Source organism: Prosopis cineraria, unplaced genomic scaffold, assembly GCF_029017545.1.
Source record: "Prosopis cineraria cultivar Desert tree isolate PC_DT_omini unplaced genomic scaffold, ASM2901754v1 PC2, whole genome shotgun sequence".
Classification (NCBI taxonomy): Eukaryota; Viridiplantae; Streptophyta; class Magnoliopsida; order Fabales; family Fabaceae; genus Prosopis; species Prosopis cineraria.
The window spans coordinates 28,543,467-28,564,496 of NW_026555333.1; the positions used below are offsets into that span (position 1 = coordinate 28,543,467).

Below are 21,030 nucleotides of genomic sequence, written 5' to 3' on the forward strand. Positions count from 1 at the left end.
GTGCATGGTGTAAAATTGCGCTTTATTTTCTTGTATGCACATATTTCTTTTGGTATTCAGTACTCGAATACTTATTGCTTCCGTTGTGTATATATTTATGCATGGAGTTTTATAATTCAAGTGATTTATAAAATGATTTTTAAAAATCTTTTATTAGGATCCTAATGCTTTCAATATTTACAACTTAAATGATTTCAAAGTAATTAGATTAATGGCAGTGGAATGTATGGTAATGTCAGTGAGGGCATTACACACAGAGCCACATTCTTTATTTTTAATTGCATCATGCACCGCAATGTGAGATGCCACGCACCGCAGCACGCTAGTTTGAAATTTCTACTATCATTTATCAGTAAAAATGATGAACTTTCCACGTGCATTGTTTCCACATCTGATGTTTGATTAGATGATTCAAGCGCCCAGACAAAACTTACCATGTATACTAACTAATAGAATAAGTATGGACTCAATCTGATAGTCTGATCTAAAATTAGACAGTCAAGTGCAAAAGTTAGTTACTACACATATCAAATATCACATCAATAATCCATTTTGGCCTCTCAAAGCTATATTATACAATTTGGTCTTATATGAGAAATACACATATACAATACATAATCACATATACAACTAGATTTATTCCACTAACAACCCTCTGACACTTACATATAGGGCTCTATCTCACCATATGGTCGAGAATCATAAATGTATTCGACTCTTTTAAATGGGGCTCCATCTCACCATTTGTGTCAAGTTCTCACAATTTGTATTAAATTCTCACATAACACAATTGACAATCAACACATAATCATCACATCAATTCACAGATAAATAAGTGGAACAAGTTATAAAACAACATATACTTGCTTGATTCGCATTTAAGCCTACCCACATACCCTCTACTAAGGCACCCTCAGCACAATGCAACATGATATACGTATATACAAGCAAGATTTATATCATAATTCAACATACAATCACTTATACATCGTAATTGACAACTCAACTCTATAAACATGTTTATACATTCATTTCATTCAATAGTAGTCATACCATTACCAACTAAAGCTACTTTTTTCTCACTTCCTTTCCGAGCTCTTTCGCGCTCTCTTCACCTGTGTTCAAAAATAATGGAGTGAAACATATGTTATAGTAACTCAAAAGTAATCCCAATTACCAATTAGTAAGAAAAATCATAAACAAGCGATAAAGTTGCATGTGTATCAATAAAAACAATATCATATGCATATACAGGAATTCATTCTCATCAATCTCGTTATGCTCATGTAATGCATTCCTGGTTCTCCCTAGCAGAGTAATCTCTACACCTAGACCAGGACTTCTAGACATAAGGAACAGGGCCTACCATACCACTACTCATACTAGGTAATCCTCTTTGCATATGGATGGTCTCTTAGATTCGTCATGTCGGAATCAAGCTCTATGCTCTGGATCATCAAAACCTCCCAGCCTTATATAGAGTAGGACCACAACCCCCACCCTAATCTAGGGTAATCTCATGGATTATTCAATATCATAAGTCTGTCATTGCGGAGTCAAGCGTAATGCTCTAGATCATCAAGATTTCTTCTCCTAGGCCCGTCCTGACAGAGTCAAGCTTTATGCTCTAGATCATCAAGACCTCCTGGACCTCCCTACCATAATCCAAGGTATATCTCGTGGATGTGATTCATGTTAGTGCTTGTGCCACTTAAAATTTGTTTCAATCAATACTCATATACCCGCATACATATACTTTGACAATATTGCTACTCTATCAGTTCACAATAGAATGCATGTAGTCATATCAAAGTACTTTCAAATAATTTCACAAATAAATAAGTAAAAGGGTTACTCCAGTTACCTTTAACCCTTACTGCTAAAGGTTATCAATCACACTAAGCTCCCAGAGGCACAGATTCTCATGAGCAACTTCACAGTGCTCAATCTACATAACACAGTGCCCCTCAATTAATTCTCAACACTTTTCACGAGTATTGATTCAGTTAAATCGAATCCCTTAACACATAAAATAGTTCAATTGAACCCTTTTGAATCCACTTATCCATTATTTGTAGTCATTAGCCTTATAGGCTATTTAAATAACCATAATAACCTCTTAACACATTAATTCCACTAATTTCATCCTTTTAACCTAACTTTTTGGCCAATTTGAGCTTAAAATCTTAAAGCTCAACCATTCAACTCTATATTAGTTACAAAACCTTAGTTCTGTATTCGATATCCCATTTTAAACCTTTATTTTAGATTACAACACCTTAAAATCTTGTGATTCAATTTATCAACTGATGAAATTCAATAAAAAAAAAGGTAGAATTAAAGCGTGGGATTGTATGATATTTACCTAGTAAGTTATTAATCAAAGCAGACTCTTGAGTCCAATTATCGCTTGCCCTAGTAGAGCTAGTCGTCTCTACCCCTCTAGATGAGTTTTTCACATTTTCACTTTTGATTTTAATGAGCTAATTATGTCAGCTTTAAGTGATCCCTAGTCAGCGTGTAGTGGCACATGCAGCTTCTATCGCTGCGTATGGTATAGTGAGAAAATTCTCACTTGTGCTCGCATGTTAAGCCTCAGGTCATTGTTCTACCCTTTAATCCTATCAATGTAACGCCCAACAACATAAAACATCAACTCAACATCCAAACCACAATCAATTCACTAATTACTAATTTACCTCTGATTAGAAACTAGTTCTTGAGATTAAAATTTAGATGTTACAACTGGTAAAAGTGTTCTGAAAGGGTATGACTCATGGTGACACGACCTGGGAGATAAAAGCTAAGATGAGGTAGTAGTGTCCTCAATTGTTCCCTTAGGTACGTGTGCCTTGATGGTTATTTCAATTTTGGAGACAAAATTCTTAAAAGGAAGGGAGAACTGTAACATCCCAAATTTCTAATCTTGCATTAATTATTGATTGTGGAATTAATTGGTAATTTAACATTAGATTAGAATTTTAGGTAGTGAAGTGTTATATTGACTCCTTGAGATGTTATATGAATAGTGTTGGATAGGGAGGCACAGCGGAAGATTAAAATTTTAAAGTCCCTATTCTAATATGGACTGAACGAACTCGTTTAAGTCAAGGTGGATAGAAGAGTTACCTTTTTCTCAGTCTTTGAAGTTGGCACACGTCTAGATCTCAAGAGCTGATAGCGTAGATCTACTCCCTCTATTGATATCCACATGAATAGCTCTCTAACTCGAATAGCGTGCTAACGCTTTTAGTGTTTGTTCTTCTTTGAACATTAATTTTCCTTTCTATAGGATGTTTCATGGCTGTTAGAGTGTTTTTATCGTCAGAACTTTTCTAACTCTCTCTCTCTCTCTCTTCATAAGGACGTCCCTATCTATATATAGTATATAGATAAGGTTTTTTTATCTTTCACTTGAAAGCTCACAAAAATTTAATTAAATTAATCTCATAAATTTAATACATAATATTATATCTAATTCGAATTTATCTTATAAAACCGACATGATATACTCTCTTATCATGTTAGTTATTAAATTTAATCTATCATATAAAATTAAATATAAAACTAACATAAGATAATATAATTTAATATAATTTAATATAATATATATCACTTATACATATTATATTATATATATATGAATATATATATACATATATGTTTTGAAAATATGTATATATATATATTATATTATCTATATTTAATTTTATATATCATGTACATCTATCATATATATATATCTAATATATAGATTTCAAAAATATATATATACATATATATAATTATATTTTAAATTTTATATTTCATATAAATATATATATATAATATTTATCAAATAAACATTCAAATATATATATATATATATTCATTCACCCTATATTACATTCATTGAATCTAGACATATTCCAGATTCAACGAACTTGGATATTATAGCTCGAGTTGAGCCGTTCTTATGTGCGACCCTGTAGGCCCATATGAAATTGACAGTGGGCTAATTATACTATTAGCCCACAAGTTACAAGTAGCTTCTAGCAAGATATTGCAACTACCTAATTCACATGGGGATTAATGATCCAATGTAACCTATCATACAACCATATCACATTGCTTTTGTCACGCGATATTTCAGTCAAGTATGAGACATGAAATTGTCATTCTACTTTACCTGACCATTACTTTCTCAATCTCTGAATAGACTGACAGTAGCAATGAAAAAACCCTTTCCATTGTAGTATGGCCATACATTTTCTCAATCTTACTCATCGAGGGACCCAGTAATATCTCTCACTTAATGTGAGGGGAAAATTCCATCTTGACCACTCATATTCCTTTACATGAATATCACTAAACTCAATCATAGCCTTTATGATCACGCGGTCAAAGGTGACTTTTGACTAGGTCAAAGTTCAGTGGTCATCATGTAGGAATCCATGATGATCTTAGGTCAAAAGGCTTAGTGATATAGTTACATATCAGATAAGCTTATGACTTGTACTATGCAGCTTTCTCATAGTGAGTCGGTCTAGCACTTTATACTCTTTCACGTGCCTATGACTTTAATTTGTATCTCTATAATTAATCAAAGTCATACCAGTCTTGTTTCATCTATGATCCCTCAAAGATAATCGACCAGCGACATTTAAGACAATCACTATAGTTTGTCCAGGGATACAGTTATCATATTAAACATGCAATTGTTATGATAACAAAAGAGAAATTCATTAAATAATAATGTGCATAGTACAATGATTGGCTCTAGGGCACAATTTCTAACATCCTCCCACTTGCACTTGGTACAATCATTAATTTGTCTAATTTCTATTGTCCTGACATGATGTTCATGCTTCACCTATGCAACAGGCTTTGTAAGAGCATTAGCAACATTGTCTGTTCTTGCTACTTTACTTATTTTTATATCACCTCTATCATTGATCTCTCTGATAAGGTGAAAACGCCTGAGCATATGCTTGGTCTTTTGGTATGACCTTGGCTCCTTGCTCTATGCAATTGCATCGTTATTGTCACAAAACAAGTTTATTGGATCTGAGATGTTAGGCACCACTCCTAATTTAGCAATGAACTTCCTAATCCAAATGGCTTCCTTAGCTGCATCTAATGCTGCTATATACTCAGCTTCTATTGTAGAATCAGTTATTGTGCTTTGCTTTGAGTTCTTCTAGCTCACTGCCCCACCATTTAAGGTGAACACATATCTTGATTGCAATTTAAGGTCATCCTAATCAATTTGAAAGCTTGCATTTGTGTAACCTTTACAACTGCCTCGTCATCCAATCCACCATATACCAAGAATAAATCCTTAGTCCTTTTCAAGTACTTTAAGATATTCCTAATAGCAATCTAATGATCCTCTTCGAGATTTGCTTGGTATCTGCTCGTCATACTTAAGGCAAATGAAACATCTGGTCGAGTACACAGTATAGCATACATGATAGATGCAATTACTGAGGCATATGGAACCTAACTCATGCAATCTCACTGATTTTGTATACTATGACACTGGCCTTTGTTGAGATGAATGCCATGAGACATGGGGATGAAACCCCTCTTTGAATCCTACATACTGAACTTATGCAGTGTCTTGTCTATGTTTGTGCTCTGACTTAGGCCTATCAGCTTTTTAGATCTATCTCTATAGATCTTAATCCCAAGGATGTAAGTGGCTTCACCTAAATCCTTCATAGAGAAAAATTTTTCTAATCAAGACTTGACATTCTGCAAGGTAGGAATGTCATTCCTGATGAGTAGGATATCATCTACATATAGCATTAGAAATATAACTGTGTTGCCATTAACCCTTTTATAAACACAAGGTTCATCAATATTTTGAATGAATCCAAACTCTTTGATTACTTCATCAAAACGTTGATTCCAGCTTCGAGATGCTTGCTTTAATCCATAAATGAATCTTTGAAGTTTGCACACCTTTCCATAGTCCTCTAGATGCACAAAACCTTCAGGTTGTGTGATGTACAATTCCTCAAGTAGACGTCCATTAAGGAATGCTATTTTAACATCCATCTACCATATTTCATAGTCATAATATGCTGTAATGGCAAGGAGGATTCTGATTGATTTGGCCATTATGACGGGTGAAAAGGTTTCATCATAGTCTACACTATGAGTTTGGGTGAATCCTTTTACAACCAATCGTGCCTCAAAGATATTTACTTTGCCATCAATATCAGTTTTCTCCTTAAAAACCCACTTGTACCTAATGGTTTTTATTCCTTCAGGTGGATCGATTAAGGTCCATACCTTATTATCGTATATGGATTGCATTTCGACTTTATGGCATTTAGCCATTTCTCGAAACGTGGTCCCACTACGGCTTCTTGGTAGGTGGTTGGTTCATTGTGTTCAATGAGCAACATATCACAACATTCATTAATCAAAAATCCATATCTCTGAGGATGATGCCATGTCCTATCAGACCTTCGTGGGCCTTATGTTATTTGAGTAGATTCATTTACTTCTTGTGAGTCCTCTCAGTTTTCAACCTATAACTTTGTGCTATTTTATGGTTCTTGAATTTCTTCAAGATATATCTTGCTCCCACTGGTTCTTTTAGAAATAAATTTTCTTTCTAGAAAGATACCATTTTAAATTATAAACACTTTGTTATTGGTGGGATTATAGACATATTATCCCTTTGTTCTTTTAGGATACCCCACAAAAAGGCACTTTGTGGATTTGGGTACTAACTTGTCTGAGGCTTATTTCTTAACACAAACCTCACTTCCCCAAATCTTAAGAAAAGATAAACTAGGGTTCTTCCTAGTCCACATCTCATATGGTGTCTTTTCAATTGCCTTAAATGGAACACGATTTAATGTGAATGCAGCTATTTTTAATGCATGGCCTCAAAAGGATGGTGGAAGATCTACTTGACTCATTATGGATCAAACCATATCTAATAGTGTTTGATTTCTCCTCTCAGAAACACCATTCCATTATGGTGTTGTTGGAGGAGTTAATTATGAGACTATCCCACAACTCCTTGGATGATCAATGAATTCTTTGCTCAAATATTCACCTCCTCAATCAGATCAAAAAGTTTTAATAGTCTTGTCAAGTTGATTTTGCACTTCATTTTGGAATACTTTGAACATTTTAAAAAATTCAAATTTGTGTTTCATTAGGCAAATGTATCCATATCTACTATAATCACCAATAAAGGTAATGAAGTACAGATAACCCTCTCTAGCAGTTGTACTCATTGGTCCACATACATCTGTATGTATAAGTCCCAATAAGTCATTAGACCTCTCACTATGCACAGTAAAAGATGCTTTTATCATCTTTTCTAATAAACAAGATTCACAAGTCTCATAAGATTCAAAATCAAATGAGTTGAGAAGTCCATCTTGATGGGGCTTAGAAATGCATTTCTCATTTATATGGTCGAGATGATAGTGCCATAGGTAGGTTGGATTCAAATTGTTCGATTTGATCCTTTTGGTAGTTATGTTATAGATGTCTTCATTACTAAGATGTTCCAGCTTTAAAAGATAATAACCAAAATACAAATCGCTATGGGCATAAAAAATATCATTTTAATAAATAGAACATTTATCATTCCCAGTAATGGAAGTAAAACCTTCCTTATCCAAATAAGAAAGAGCAACAATGTTGCTACTTAAAGCAAGAACATAATAGCAATTGTTCAAAACTAATAAAAGCCTACCGGGGAAAAGTAATGCATAAGTGCCTATAACTATAGTAGTAACTCTTTCTCTATTTCCAACTCATAAGTCCACTTCGCCCTTCATCAACTTTCTACTATTTCTGAGACCCTGCACAGTTGTACAAATGTGAGAATCACTTGCAATATCTAATACCCATACAGAAGAAGTAGAAAGGTAAATGTCTATAATATAAATACTTAAAGGAGTAGCTCCGCTATCCTTCTTCTTTTTTAGATTTTCTAGATAAAGCTTGTAATTACTCTTCTAATAACCCAGTTCATTGTAAAAGAATCAAACTCCTTCCTTTGGAGGCTTTGCCTTCTTGGCTAGAGGCTTGATTTCAGGCTTGTTTGACTCTTTGGTCCTACCATCTGAGCCTTTATCCTTTCCCTTGCCTTTCTTTTTCATACCCTTTCCTTTCTAAACCATCAAAACAGTGCTAGGCTTTTCCTTAATGTTTTGCTCAATAGTTTTAAGCATCTTATGCAGTTCAAAAATGGATTTCTCCATTTCATTCATGTTATAATTCATAACAAACTAGTCATAACTTTTCGAGAGTGAGTTTAAGATCAAATTTGTAGCCAACTCCTGGCTTAAGGGAAATCCAGGCCTCTCAAGGTAATCAATATAGCTCTTTATCTTTAAAACATGAGTGTTAACCCTTAATCATATTGCAGTAGTTTAAGGCCTTTATAGTCTCATACCTCTCTTGCCTTTCCTGTTGCTAGAATATTTCCTTGAGATGTACAATCATCTCATAAGCCTCCATGTGTTCCAAATCTCCTTGAAGTTTTGGAATCATGGTAGCTAGCATTAGGCCTCCTACGTCCACTGAGTCATTAGTGTGCTTTGTATATGCATCCCTTTAAGCTTTTGGAGCGTTGTCCACAGGCTCCTCAGGAATGGATTCATCCAGGACATAAGCCTTTCTTTCCTGCTTGAGAACAATTCTCAAATTCCTGAACCAGTCAAGAAAGTTTGTCCCATTGAGTTTGTCCCTCTCAAGGACTGATTGCAACAATAGTGTAACAGTGTTACTAGTCGACATGATTCTACAATAAAATACACAAATTTAATTTTATATCTCCCACTAAAACTAACAATCCTCAAACTTGGTTAGTGGCCTAAGACCCATATTTCACTTAAATTTAAGTCTGCTTTGGCAAAACACTTAAAATTAAGTTATTTAGGTAGATAACTCATTTACCAATCACATCACGTGTAACTCGTAGTTCTTTATGGGATTCAATCATCATATAATCCAACATGTTCAATCCCATCTAATGCCTTGAGATCCAAAACCATTTTGAAAATCTCAATTAAGTCAAACAATAATGAATCTTTATGAGTAGTACCATTACTCACGCCTATCTCACCAAGATAACCCAAATGTATCTACTTTGGTGGATCTTATATTTGAGTGATCTAGATTTTGATAAGTATTTATTAATTGACGGCATTATGACTTAAGATTTTGGTTAGTGGGTTTGATTTATTAATTTAATAAATGTGTAAAGTGAAAGCGGTTATATCTCATACAAAATCATGCATATTATGATCTAATCAAAAGTTTAATTAAACATGACACAATATGGCTCACCTAACCTATATCTATCCCAAGCCAATGAGAGGACCTCTCTAAGTAAATAAATTACACTAACAAACCTCATTTATTCATATGAGGGGATTGAGATGAGAAGAGAATGTACACTCAAAGTTTATAGAGAGAGGCACGACATGCAAACCGTATTTAAAATTTACAGCCCTTGTAAAACTAGAGCCATATGTGTCACCATACCCAAACAACTTTAAGGTAAAGAAAACACAACAAATAAACAATTCATATATAATGAAATGTTATAAATTGTGAATTACGTTGCGCTACGCAAAGTTAGCCACAGCAGTCTTGTAGAGTTAGCCACAGAGCTTTCGAAAAGTTTATTCTCTTTAAATGAATTGCTGCCTTAGATCCTTTAGATTCATCAATCATATTGACAATCTAGCCTAAACCATATGAGGATGTAGAGGAACACTAATGACATTAAGAACGCACATCATATGGATGAACATTAGTCATATTGGAAATGTACATCATATAGCTAAATATTAATCATATTAATTTATTTAAATTCATATAAATTCAAATATATATAAAATGATTTATGTGTGTGTGTGTGTGTTTCGAAAACATCATGAGAAACATATATAGATTTTGAAAATATCACATATAAAATTTGAAAATATTAAAGCAATATTCATATAAAGAAGTTCATCACATGAAGATTTTATAATGCATGGTAGCTGGGACAGCCATCTGCCATTGGCTAAGTTTGTGTATAACAACAGTTACTATTCTAGCATTTAGATATCACCATATGAAGCTTTGTATGGAAGGAAGTGTAGATCGCCACTATGTTGGACCGTGCTGAGTGAAAGAAACATTGTGGGTCATAATATTATAGACCAGACTGATAAAACACATTTGTTACCCATTTTTATTTATCAATTAGGACCCTTTTATTAATGATTTATGACCTTCAAGTACATACATTGCATTAGATTTGAAATTTTGCCCAAGTTTCTAGGTTCAATGCACTAAGGGCATTTTGGTTCAAAAAATGAACTTTTGAGAAAATGTACAAGAAAAATTGACAAAGTGCATTTTATGTCCAATTGATGAGTGGTGAAAGTATATTTTTAAAATTCATTATAGTTTGGAAGTAATTAAATAAAAAAGTCAACACTTTCTTAAGTGCCATAATTAGACCTAGTTTTCGGTTTGCTTTTGTGTGAAAATTTTTATATAATTTTGTAAAGACTAAAACTTAGTTAATTTAATAAATTCTCCCTTCTAATTATGAATTTAATTCTGGATATTAATTATATTTTATTATATCACATGCCATTTAATTGAATTAAGTGATTTATGTGACATAGATGGCATATGACTTGTGCATCAATCGGACAATTGAAGTCAACGCTCCTTGAGGTCAATGGCTGAACATTTACTCATAATTTATGCTTTTTTGGGATATTAAATTAGCTTAAATGATGTGGATGACACATGAGAAATTACACATACATTGGAATCATCTACATACCAATAGGAGGTTGCCACCTTACAAGTGTGACAAGGCTCCCATTTCCATTTTAATTTCTTTTTCTTTTTTTAATTAAGTTTTAGCTGTGCCAAAATAGAATAAGCATGCCATTCAGCTCTCAAAATGGGATTCATTCACTCATTCACTCATCATTGACAATTTTTCTCTCTAGTTCCTCTTTTTCTTCATTTTTCTCCACCTTCTCTCTATTTTCTTCAATTTTTCCAGCACCCATAACTCTACATTCAACCATCAAACCTTCACAAAACCACCACCATTCCATTCCTTTTACTTAGATGAACCTATCCCTACCACTTGCAAGGAGATTTAAAGCTTAATTCCACCATTTCCATAGAGCTCTACTTGGCTATGTCTAGTTCTTAGAGGAGTAAGATGGTTTTGATATTTTCTAGCTAAATTCTCTATGGAATCCTAGGGAAGAGTTGATGGAAGAGGAGTTTTGAAGTCTTCATTTGACTAAGCTCAATTATTTCTTTATCTTGTTTCAATTTCACTAGAATTCTATGACTATGGTTAATTGTAATTCAATTTGACTTTAGTTTTATGGTTGGTTGTAATTGTTAGTGTTGAAACAAGATTGTTGACTTGAATTTCACTTCTGTTTGTTACTAGAAATTTTTGCCACTAAGTGATTTTGCATTATAATATGTGATTTCATTTAGTGAATGTCTTGTATTAGTCTAGCATGTAATTTTGTGGTGAATACTTGATGAGTTGCTTGAGCTTTCATAGTTTTGAACTTAGATACAGCTTTGGCCAGTGGCAATTGTGAATGAATTTTAACTAAACACTTAGTTAATTCTTGAGCGAAACTAGTGAGGTTACCTAAGGGGCTTGCAATAGCACTTAGGGAATTAAATTAGTGAAGCTAGGTTGCTTGAGATAGTTGTCTTAAGTAAATATATTTTTCAACTAAGGAAGAGAAGTTGAGTGAGCTGCCATAATTAATTAAAAGCTAAAATTCTTCCATTAGCAACACCCTAGGGTTCCTACTTAAATTGAGAAACCACTTCTTTTAAAATTAGGATTAGTTTTCTAGCTTAATTCACTAGATAATTAGGTTAGCAATTAGTTAATCAACTTCAAACTTTAGGTTATTTATTTTACTAGATAACTTTTAAATTAGACTTAAATTCATTCCTTGCGAGATGACCTAGGGTTGGCTCTATATTGCATTAGGGTTAGCTTTAGTTTAATTTTAAAGTCAAATGACAATCTTTATCAAGAAGGATTTTAATTTTCTGGTCAAGTGTTAAGTTTTTTTTTTAAAAAAAAATTGCTTTACACTTCTTAATGCTGGTTGTGGTTTTCTCATTTTTTAGGAAGGTTGTAATTATGATTTTCCAGATGAACTAGATAATTTGCTTGGTAGAAGGATGTTATTGAAGCTAAAACTTAACAAATATAACATTGATCATCCAAATGTTAGCATAAGTGTTGCTTCATATACTAAGTGTGTTGACCTTATGAATGAATTTAGTACTACTAGTGTTTAGGTATTTACTGGAACATTATTTTTAAGATGATTCTCTTTTAATTCTCCCTTTTTATACTTTTTTATTTTGTTGATGTAGATTAGTGCTTCACAGGCTCCTTCTGTAAAGGTTTATCCAATGCTTTTGAGTTGTCAACTTTTATCCATTTTAGATCCATCTTTCTTAGATTTAAAGTTGTTCCTTTTTTTTTATTTCTAGATATCTAAGGTTGATGTTGTAGAAGTTGAAGCTACCAAAAATTTCCCTCTTTTTTGCCCAAGCATAGCAGAGTCACATTCCTAGAAACTAGATTCTTCTACTTTAAAAGATCTAACAGTGTCTCAGATTGCAATTACTGCACCCTTTAAAGGCAAGAGGAAGTTTGTGGCTAGGAAAGTTTCTACTATGAAGTACATTGGTGGGACCTCTTCAAGAAGTGTACCTTTAGAATGGAAGACAATGAAGGTGATTAATTAAGAGATGAATTGAACTTCTTTATTTTAAGCCAATCCTATGTTATGATTTTATTTAGCTATTTTCATGTTTGTTGTTTCAAGAGTTGAACTCTTATATTTTGGATTTGTAAGAAGCACTATCATGATTTGGATTTTTTTTTTTTGGATGGGCTGTATTGTATTGTCTCTTATTCACTACCCTCTAGCTTCCAAATCATTTGTACTTGTTGATGAATTAATATGTAATTGATGCTACAAAGTGCAGAAGCACTCTTTTGATTGTTATGCTAATATATTTTGCATTTTGATTATTGGTTATTTTGGCTATTTTTTCACACGTCTTTCTAGTATGTGTAAAAATCATTTGCCTAAAGCGAAAATTTTGAAAGTCAGCATAAAAATTTCCTATAAACAAAAAATCTAAATTAACTAAAATTAAGTATCATGCCTTATAAGAGACATGGCATGATCAAAAAATACCGAGCATTTCAAAGTACAATGAAAATTGTGACATAGATACCAAAAATAACATAACAAAGGGCAATCAATCCTTAAAAAAAATATCTACTCATTTTTTAAAGCATATAAATCATACCATCTTCAGTATAAAATATAATCTTTGCATGTTATTCAATTTTCTCAAATAACATCTTCATTTATCCAAGTAATGTAATTATTTGGCCAAAGAACATTTAAGCTATAGTTGGAAAGGATCAAGTGAGAAGCACCTTCTTTTGTTTCTAGATTCCTGAAACCACCCTATTTATTCTATAATTTGATTTACAATTGATTTGATTAACACTAACAATATTTCAAAGAATATCAGTTTGAGGTATGAGAAGTCAAACTATTCCAATTAAATTCCTCACATTATAGGAATGGGATTTATTTCAAGCAGTACATAATAACATTTTCAAATGAGTTCCTATAATTATATTACAATCAAATAAAGGAACAAAAATTACTGCATATTATGATTTAGGATTGTTATTTTCTCATGTCATTAGCAAGAAGCGTTGGGTAAATCCTGACAATAAGAAATCGTTGTTTTTTCCCCATTATTCTTAAGAATTTTTAATTATTTTAATTATCCTTAAATTTCATGTATATCTACATTTGTAGTTATTTATAATCTGTATCTTTTTATTATAGACTAAGTGGGTCATTCTATGTCATTTGATGGGAGTTTTTGGCGGCTTTGAGATGTTATGAACAGTTTTTTTCCCACTTGTCATATATTTTTCACTGCATGAACAATGTTTTTCCTTGAGGAGATCAAGGGGTTGATGTCCACCTTTTTACAAAGCCATTCTTTTTTTTTACAGATTTTAGCTTGCTAGAGGTTTGTGCAGAGGGAGATTTCTTGTCAATAGTTTCACTTCCATTTGATAAGTGCCTTTTAGTACTTTGAGTGTCTATTGCACTTATTTATGATATGTGGCTTTAGCTATCACTACTACAAAATAGACTCTTCACGTCACATTTCTAAGCATTTTCACGTCACAATTGAATGGGACATCATACTGGGCGACTTAAAATAATGGCTTATCTACGTCGCAAATGCCTATGACGTGAAATATCATAAACTACGTCCCCTTTAATAATAGGTGAGGTGGTTTTTACAAAATCCACATCCTCCCTTATAGGTGGTGGACGTGGTTTATAAAAAAACAACGTCCCCCTCTAGTAAGAGAGACGTGGTTTCTCATTGCCTAGTTCATAAATTGAGAAACCACATCCCTCTTGATATAGGGGGACGTGGTTTCTTAAGAATCCACGTCCCCTATGGCATAGGGGGACATGGTTTCTCATCTGGATTTACAAACCACATCCCTTTCCACCTATAAGGGGACGTGGTTTTTAAAATTTTTTTATATATAATTTACATTTATTATACAATTAAAATAGAATTTGCCAAAATATGTCATAGAAACAGCCAATTCATACAGTGAAAGTCTAATAAATAGCAATTTATTTATAACCATTTATACACTATCACAACAAAATACACCAAATGCAATGGAAAAACAAAACGATTGCATCTATAATTATATAATTATAAAATTATTTAAAATAATAAGTACATACTTTCATGGGCTAAAAAAAAATTTAAGCATCATAATATCATATACATCATGTAAAACTAAAATTAATTGATCACATTCTTAGGTCAAAACAAAAATCACATTCTTGCATAGAGACCTGTTCAAGAAAATAAAAAAAATAAGGAAAAAATATACCTAGAGAGAAGAGAAGAGATCCTTAGTCGTGAGTAGCTAGGCTTCTTTGTCCATAAAGCTGCTGTGAGAGACAGAGGCAATGAGAAAGCTGGGAGATAAAAGATAGAGAGCGAGGGAGGGAGCTGAGAGATAAGAGACAGAGATTGGGAGAGCTGAGAGATGAGAGATAGAGACAGGGAGAGCTAAGAGAGAGAGAGTGAGAGAGGGAGCTAAGAAAAGAGAGTCAGAGAAAAAAATGAGGAAGCTGAGATGAGAGAGGGAACTATGAGGGAGGGAGCTGAGACAAGAGAGGGAGCTGTGAGGGAGGCAGAGACAGAGCATAGGGAGCTGACACACTAGTTTTGAAAAATGAAAAAATGAGTATGCACGGAGTTCAAAATTTCAACATATTATACGTCTCCCTCCTAAAAGGGAGACGTAAATTTGAGAATCCACATCCCCCCCGGGGGGAAGTAGATTTAAGAATCCACGTCCCCTCTCAGTTGGGGGACGTGGATTCTAAAGTTGGGGGACGTGGATTCTTTTTAGAATCCACGTCTCCTAGGAGGGAGGGGGACGTGGATTGTTTAGAATCCATGTCCCCTTCCCAATTGGGGGATGTGGATTCTAAAGAATCTACTTCACCTAGCTTATGGGGGATGTGGATTCTTAATTTTACTTCCCTTTCTTATTTGTGTGACGTTGATTTGTTTTTTTTTAAGTCCCATTTTCAAAATGGGACGTGAATTAGGGTAGTAGAAAAGCTTTTTTGTAGTAGTGTATCTACCTCAAAAGTTTCTACCTTTGTGAAATAAACTTTTCATAATAAAGCAAACTATGCTTCCAATCAAAAGGAAGCCTTCCAGGCGTCTTTCTCACGGTAAGGAGAATCAGGATTGTAAGTCTACTATTACACATGATCCCAACCCCATTTCTGCTTTAGCTAGCTTGCAAAGGAATCCTCTTCAAGAAATCTCTTCGATGCATGAGAATGTTGCTAGAGGTATATCTGTTCATGTTTGGTTAATTTATATGTTGATTTCAGTTCCACTAGTAGAAATTTCATGAATGTATTATATAGGAGAGATAATTTGCAGCAACGTTTTATAAAGCGTCGAAGTTCATGATTTTCTTCATTTGAGAACTTCAATAACCATTCAACACTGTTGAAGCAATCATTTTCTAAAGGTTTGAGTACTCAAATTAAGGATCCAAGTAAGTTTTCAAGTTTAAAATTTTACATGTTTTCCATGGATGATTCAGCTATATTATTTAATGATTTTCATTAAAGGTCAGAGTGCTTATAATTCAGGTAATTACTAGGCATATCCATATTCAACTTCAATCACTATATATACATAATTCAAATATGTAGATGAGGTGTTTATGTTTGTTTAATATTTTCTATTATATTAGCCCTTGTAGGACTCAATGGCCTGGCATATAATGACAGTGGTACAAGGTTAAGAAATTGTGACCAATTTTTTGTTGTAGAGGGTTGTGCACTTACAGATCAGATTTTACCCAATTCCCAGTATTCTCCATCTATCTTAACCAATTCCAGTTCAATACCAACTTCTTCTACTCCATGTGTGTCCTCAGGTAAGTTTTTTTTCTTTTTAATATTTCATTCCAGCATGCATTTTTTGTGTATTTTAATTTGTGTAGTCTAGATATGGTTTTTCAGTATATGTGATTCAACATTATGTTTTTAATTTTTTTTTAAATATTTTGCAGCTTTAGGTATTTTATTCTATCTTTATTTTTTCGTGGTTTGTGTTGTTTCTTGTTTGTGATTTTGTAATATTCTAGAACCTAAATCTCACCCTGAAAGATCTTGGTAATACTCAGGCCAGGAAAGTACGATTTCAAATATATGCATAAGAAGATATGACACATGGGATCATGTGGCAGCATGTCACAAGCTAAAACAACAAATGGTGGTTGTTGGAGAAGTAGAATGAAAAGCAATATTCACATAGATTATACTTGAGATAGTGCATATTCATAATTTTGCATACTAAGGCAACCTACAATGCTAGCAAATAGGAGATTAATAAGTAATCTTCAGAAGAAAGGAATAAAAGAAGAATGTTTCTGTTGTCTTTCTATTATGAAAATAAGAGAGTACATAACTAAAGAAAAATATGGACATCTATGTAAATTACTCTAAGTAAAAATTATCAAACCATAAAAAATAGAGTCAGAGACAAAATAGCACATCAATGATGATGAAAAATTGACTCGATCAAATAAGTAAATGTTCCCACTTACATTCTTAGTATGGAATGAGTTGAGGGAACCAGGTTTCAAACTCTTTTAGCTTGGTAAAACCTCATACAATTGCCACTAGGATGAAAAATTGAATTGTAAGTGAGCATTGAGGTGATAAATTAAGTAAGCAATTGAGGTGTACAAAGGAAAAACAAAATTTAAGACAATGATGTAAATGTAACTCAAGAATGTATCTACATGTGAAAAAAGATAAACAATCAACTATTAACAATGTTTGCTCATCCCTTCCTTGAAAATTTAATCAAATTCAAAGTTAAGCTCTTTATTTTTTTATGATATTAAATGAAATTCTTGATTGTAACTTTAAATTAAATTTTTAATCCCACACTTCAGCAAAAAAGAAAAGAAAAAACGTCCATCTTAAATAATTAAATAGACAAAACAGTAAAGTGATGAAATAACAAAATCTATGAATAAGTTCTTTTTTATGAGTGATTTGAAGTTTCATTCACTGATAACATTAAAATGAAGTAAAAATTTTAAAATTTGCACTTGGTATAATTATTCTAAATCTATTCAGCTTCCTCAAATATTACTTTTTTTTAATCTAGAAACACCAATCTTTATTTTACTAATTCAAATGTAACAATAAATCCCTTATTTTAGAGGTAATCATGTCTTCTTATCACTTAAAATCCAAAATTTGTATTTGAATTATGTTATTATACTTACAATGCATTAAAGATTAAGGAACAAAGTTTAAAAAATAGCTTCTTAAGATGTGCAAGAAGGGAAAATTACAAAGAAGTTTATTAACAAAGAAATGGTATAAAAAAAAGTCTAGTATTATGTTAAAAACTAATAAGTTCTTAGACAGACAAATCAAATCAAATCAAATCTTTAATAGAAAACCAAATCTTATCTAAAGTTCTTATGTTATAAAACTAATCCCACTTACATTCTTAGTATGAAATGAGTTAAGGGAACCAAGTTTACAACTGCTCCAGCTTAGTTAAGACTTCCTACTGTTGCCTTTAGGATGCAATATAGAATTGTAAGTGTAGCATGGGCAGTAAAATATATGAAAAACATAACCATAAGAATATATGGTACGTGGAATCACGAGGCAGCATATCACAAGCTAAAATAACATTTATTAAAAGTTGAAGAAATACAATGGGAAGCAGTATAAAAGAAATTATATGAACAAATAAATGGGTGAGTGAAAAATGTTATTGTTAGGCATATACACATAGAACTTAAGATAGTGCATATTCATAATTATCCAATATACTTGTATTCCAATACTAAGGCAAGCCGCAGTGGTAGCAAATAGGAGATTATTAAGTAATCTTAGAAACATTCTAAACTGTGAGACTTTGATTACATCTTCTAGGATATTGGAGGGTGCACACTCAAAGGATCATTAAGCAACATTTGTATGAATGATATTTTATGATTTCTTTTCAAAAAAATTAAAATTAAAAATTATGGACGACAAACATTCCAGACTTTGAAACTTTGATTACAGCTTTTAGGATATTAGAGGAAAACAGGAATAGTAATTGAAAAGAACATGAGTTTAGTGGTATTAGTGTGTGCCTGAGCTGCTTACGATTATTAAGGACTACCTTGCTGCTTAGCATATTATTTAGGTTGCTTATGGTTGTCACATTTAAGTTTCTAGAGGATTTTGTTTACATTTATAGAGTAGATGAGAGGACTTATGTGTGGCACATTTGGTTCCCTTTCAAGGAGTTCATTATTAGTTATGAAAATAATTGATAAAGGAAATAGAGGAAGTTGGAAAAAAGGGAGTAGAGTTCTTAGTGTTAGCTAAAGTATCATAGATTAGTCAAAGGCTAAATTCATTAATCAAATGCTTATACCATCAATTTGCTGTATATAATAGATAGTTGTTGTAAATCATATAACAGAAAGAGAACAAACTATTTAGAGTAATGGATATTCCTAGCAAGAAAGACGACAAATAAAGTTATATTAACATATCCAATGAATCATAAATAAATAAATAATGCATACCCCACGGAAGTGCCCAGATTTGTAATATTCTCCCACTTAGTCTCGTCTGGCACAATGAAAAGGAAGTATCGATTTAACAAAACCATAAGATTAAAAAGGTATTGCCAAGAAAACATCCAAAAATGTACAAATTGCTAAAAAAAAGTAACCAGTACATCCCAAAATCCAAACATCTAAGTGCAGAAATTTTAGGTGCTCGAACGGCTTCCCTAATAATTGAAGAATAACAAACATCAAGCATTTTTGTCCACCATTAAAAAAATTTCCAATTCCAGATATGAGGTAAAAGGCAAATAATTAGGTTCTCATCATTTACCCAATCTTTATACGCCTTCTTAGTAAATCCATAAACTAATTTAAATCTCTATCAAATAAACAAAAACTAGAAATTGGAGAGATAAGGATGGGTTGCACAAATAGAATGATTGAATCTTTACCCCAGTTAGCTCGAGATGAACAAAAAATGGAGAGATAAGGATGAGAAAATCTCAATACCTTCGAGGACGCAAAGAACTCTGATATGGGTAGCTTGGATATGGATGAATCGTTTCAAGGTTCTGTGCATCGCTTGATTTTGCCAGTCTTAAAGCTTTGACTTTTCTCCTTCCACTTCTAAATCTGCATCGTCTCGTGTTTCAGGTGAAAGAGAAAATGACTCACCCTTTTCATTAAGTGGGGACTCTCCATTTCCCTCTCTTTACTTTATTCCAGACACATCTATTCTTCCCTGCAATGAGACACATGTCAAAGAATGATAGAGAGTAATGCTGTAATGTTTATCTTTTTAGTGATAATGAACCGTATATTGTTTGATAATTAAGATTAGTGAAAAATTTATTTGCATGTGGCTTATTATGTGGGGGTAAAAGCCCATTTGTTTAAAATTAAAAAATACATCATTTATTTAAAAATATAAAATATTTTTTTAAAGAGTTTGATATTTAAAAATATAAAACATATTTAAATTTTTTAAAATGTAATCATTACTTTTTTTTAAAATGCTTCTATTAATGAATGACTTTATATTTTTTGTAGGGTGTTTAATAGAAATAAATATGAAAAGATAGGGTTAGTTTAAAAGTAGATAACTACTTTATTGAGATGAGATTTGATTAAAAATATTTTATATTTTTTAATGGAGTAAGTAACTTTTAGGTAATTTAAATATTTTATAAAAATAAATTTGTTTTATATAGAGTGTATAAAAAAGAAAACATTATTTTATGTTTAGCTGTAATAATAAAAAAGTAATTATTACTTAGTTATTTTTAAATTTTATTATATCTTTCTTGATTTTGTTATATAAAAATAATTTATTATTATATTATTTTAAAATTTTTATTATATCTTCATGTATCTCACCTTTTTAAAATACTCTCTCTTATTTATTGTATTAAATTATTTTTATAAGCTAATTAAATTAACTTCTTTAAATAATTAGAAATCTATTTTTTGTTTTTAATTACTTGCAAAAGTTCAAACTAATATTATAAAAATTCAAATAATAGATTTTTTCCAAAAAAAAAGCAAAATAAGATAAAACAAACGAACCCTAATTGTTGAGATAATAATAATTTCATAAGTAGCTTTGGAAAAAAAAATAATTACACCATTTAAGTCATGATTGAAACATATTTCATTTAATATGAATTTCATGTATTAATTGAATATTATGTTCTAATTTCAAAGCTTCTTCTTTAATGATAATTTTGCATTTATTGGTTTTTTTTAATTACTCTCATTTTCCAGATATTGAATCTCTTAATGAAAGT

General features: G+C 32.0%; 1 long non-coding RNA gene across 1 annotated transcript; it reads right to left on the reverse strand.

The window, feature by feature from the left end:
• Positions 1 to 890: 890 nt before the first annotated feature.
• LOC129301725 (uncharacterized) lies at positions 891 to 19,902 on the reverse strand. The gene is made up of 4 exons (XR_008591080.1): positions 19,754 to 19,902; positions 19,259 to 19,304; positions 17,255 to 17,329; positions 891 to 1,115 (listed from the first exon to the last, which is right to left on the reverse strand). It is a non-coding gene; the product is annotated as an uncharacterized LOC129301725 (long non-coding RNA).
• Positions 19,903 to 21,030: the final 1,128 nt, after the last annotated feature.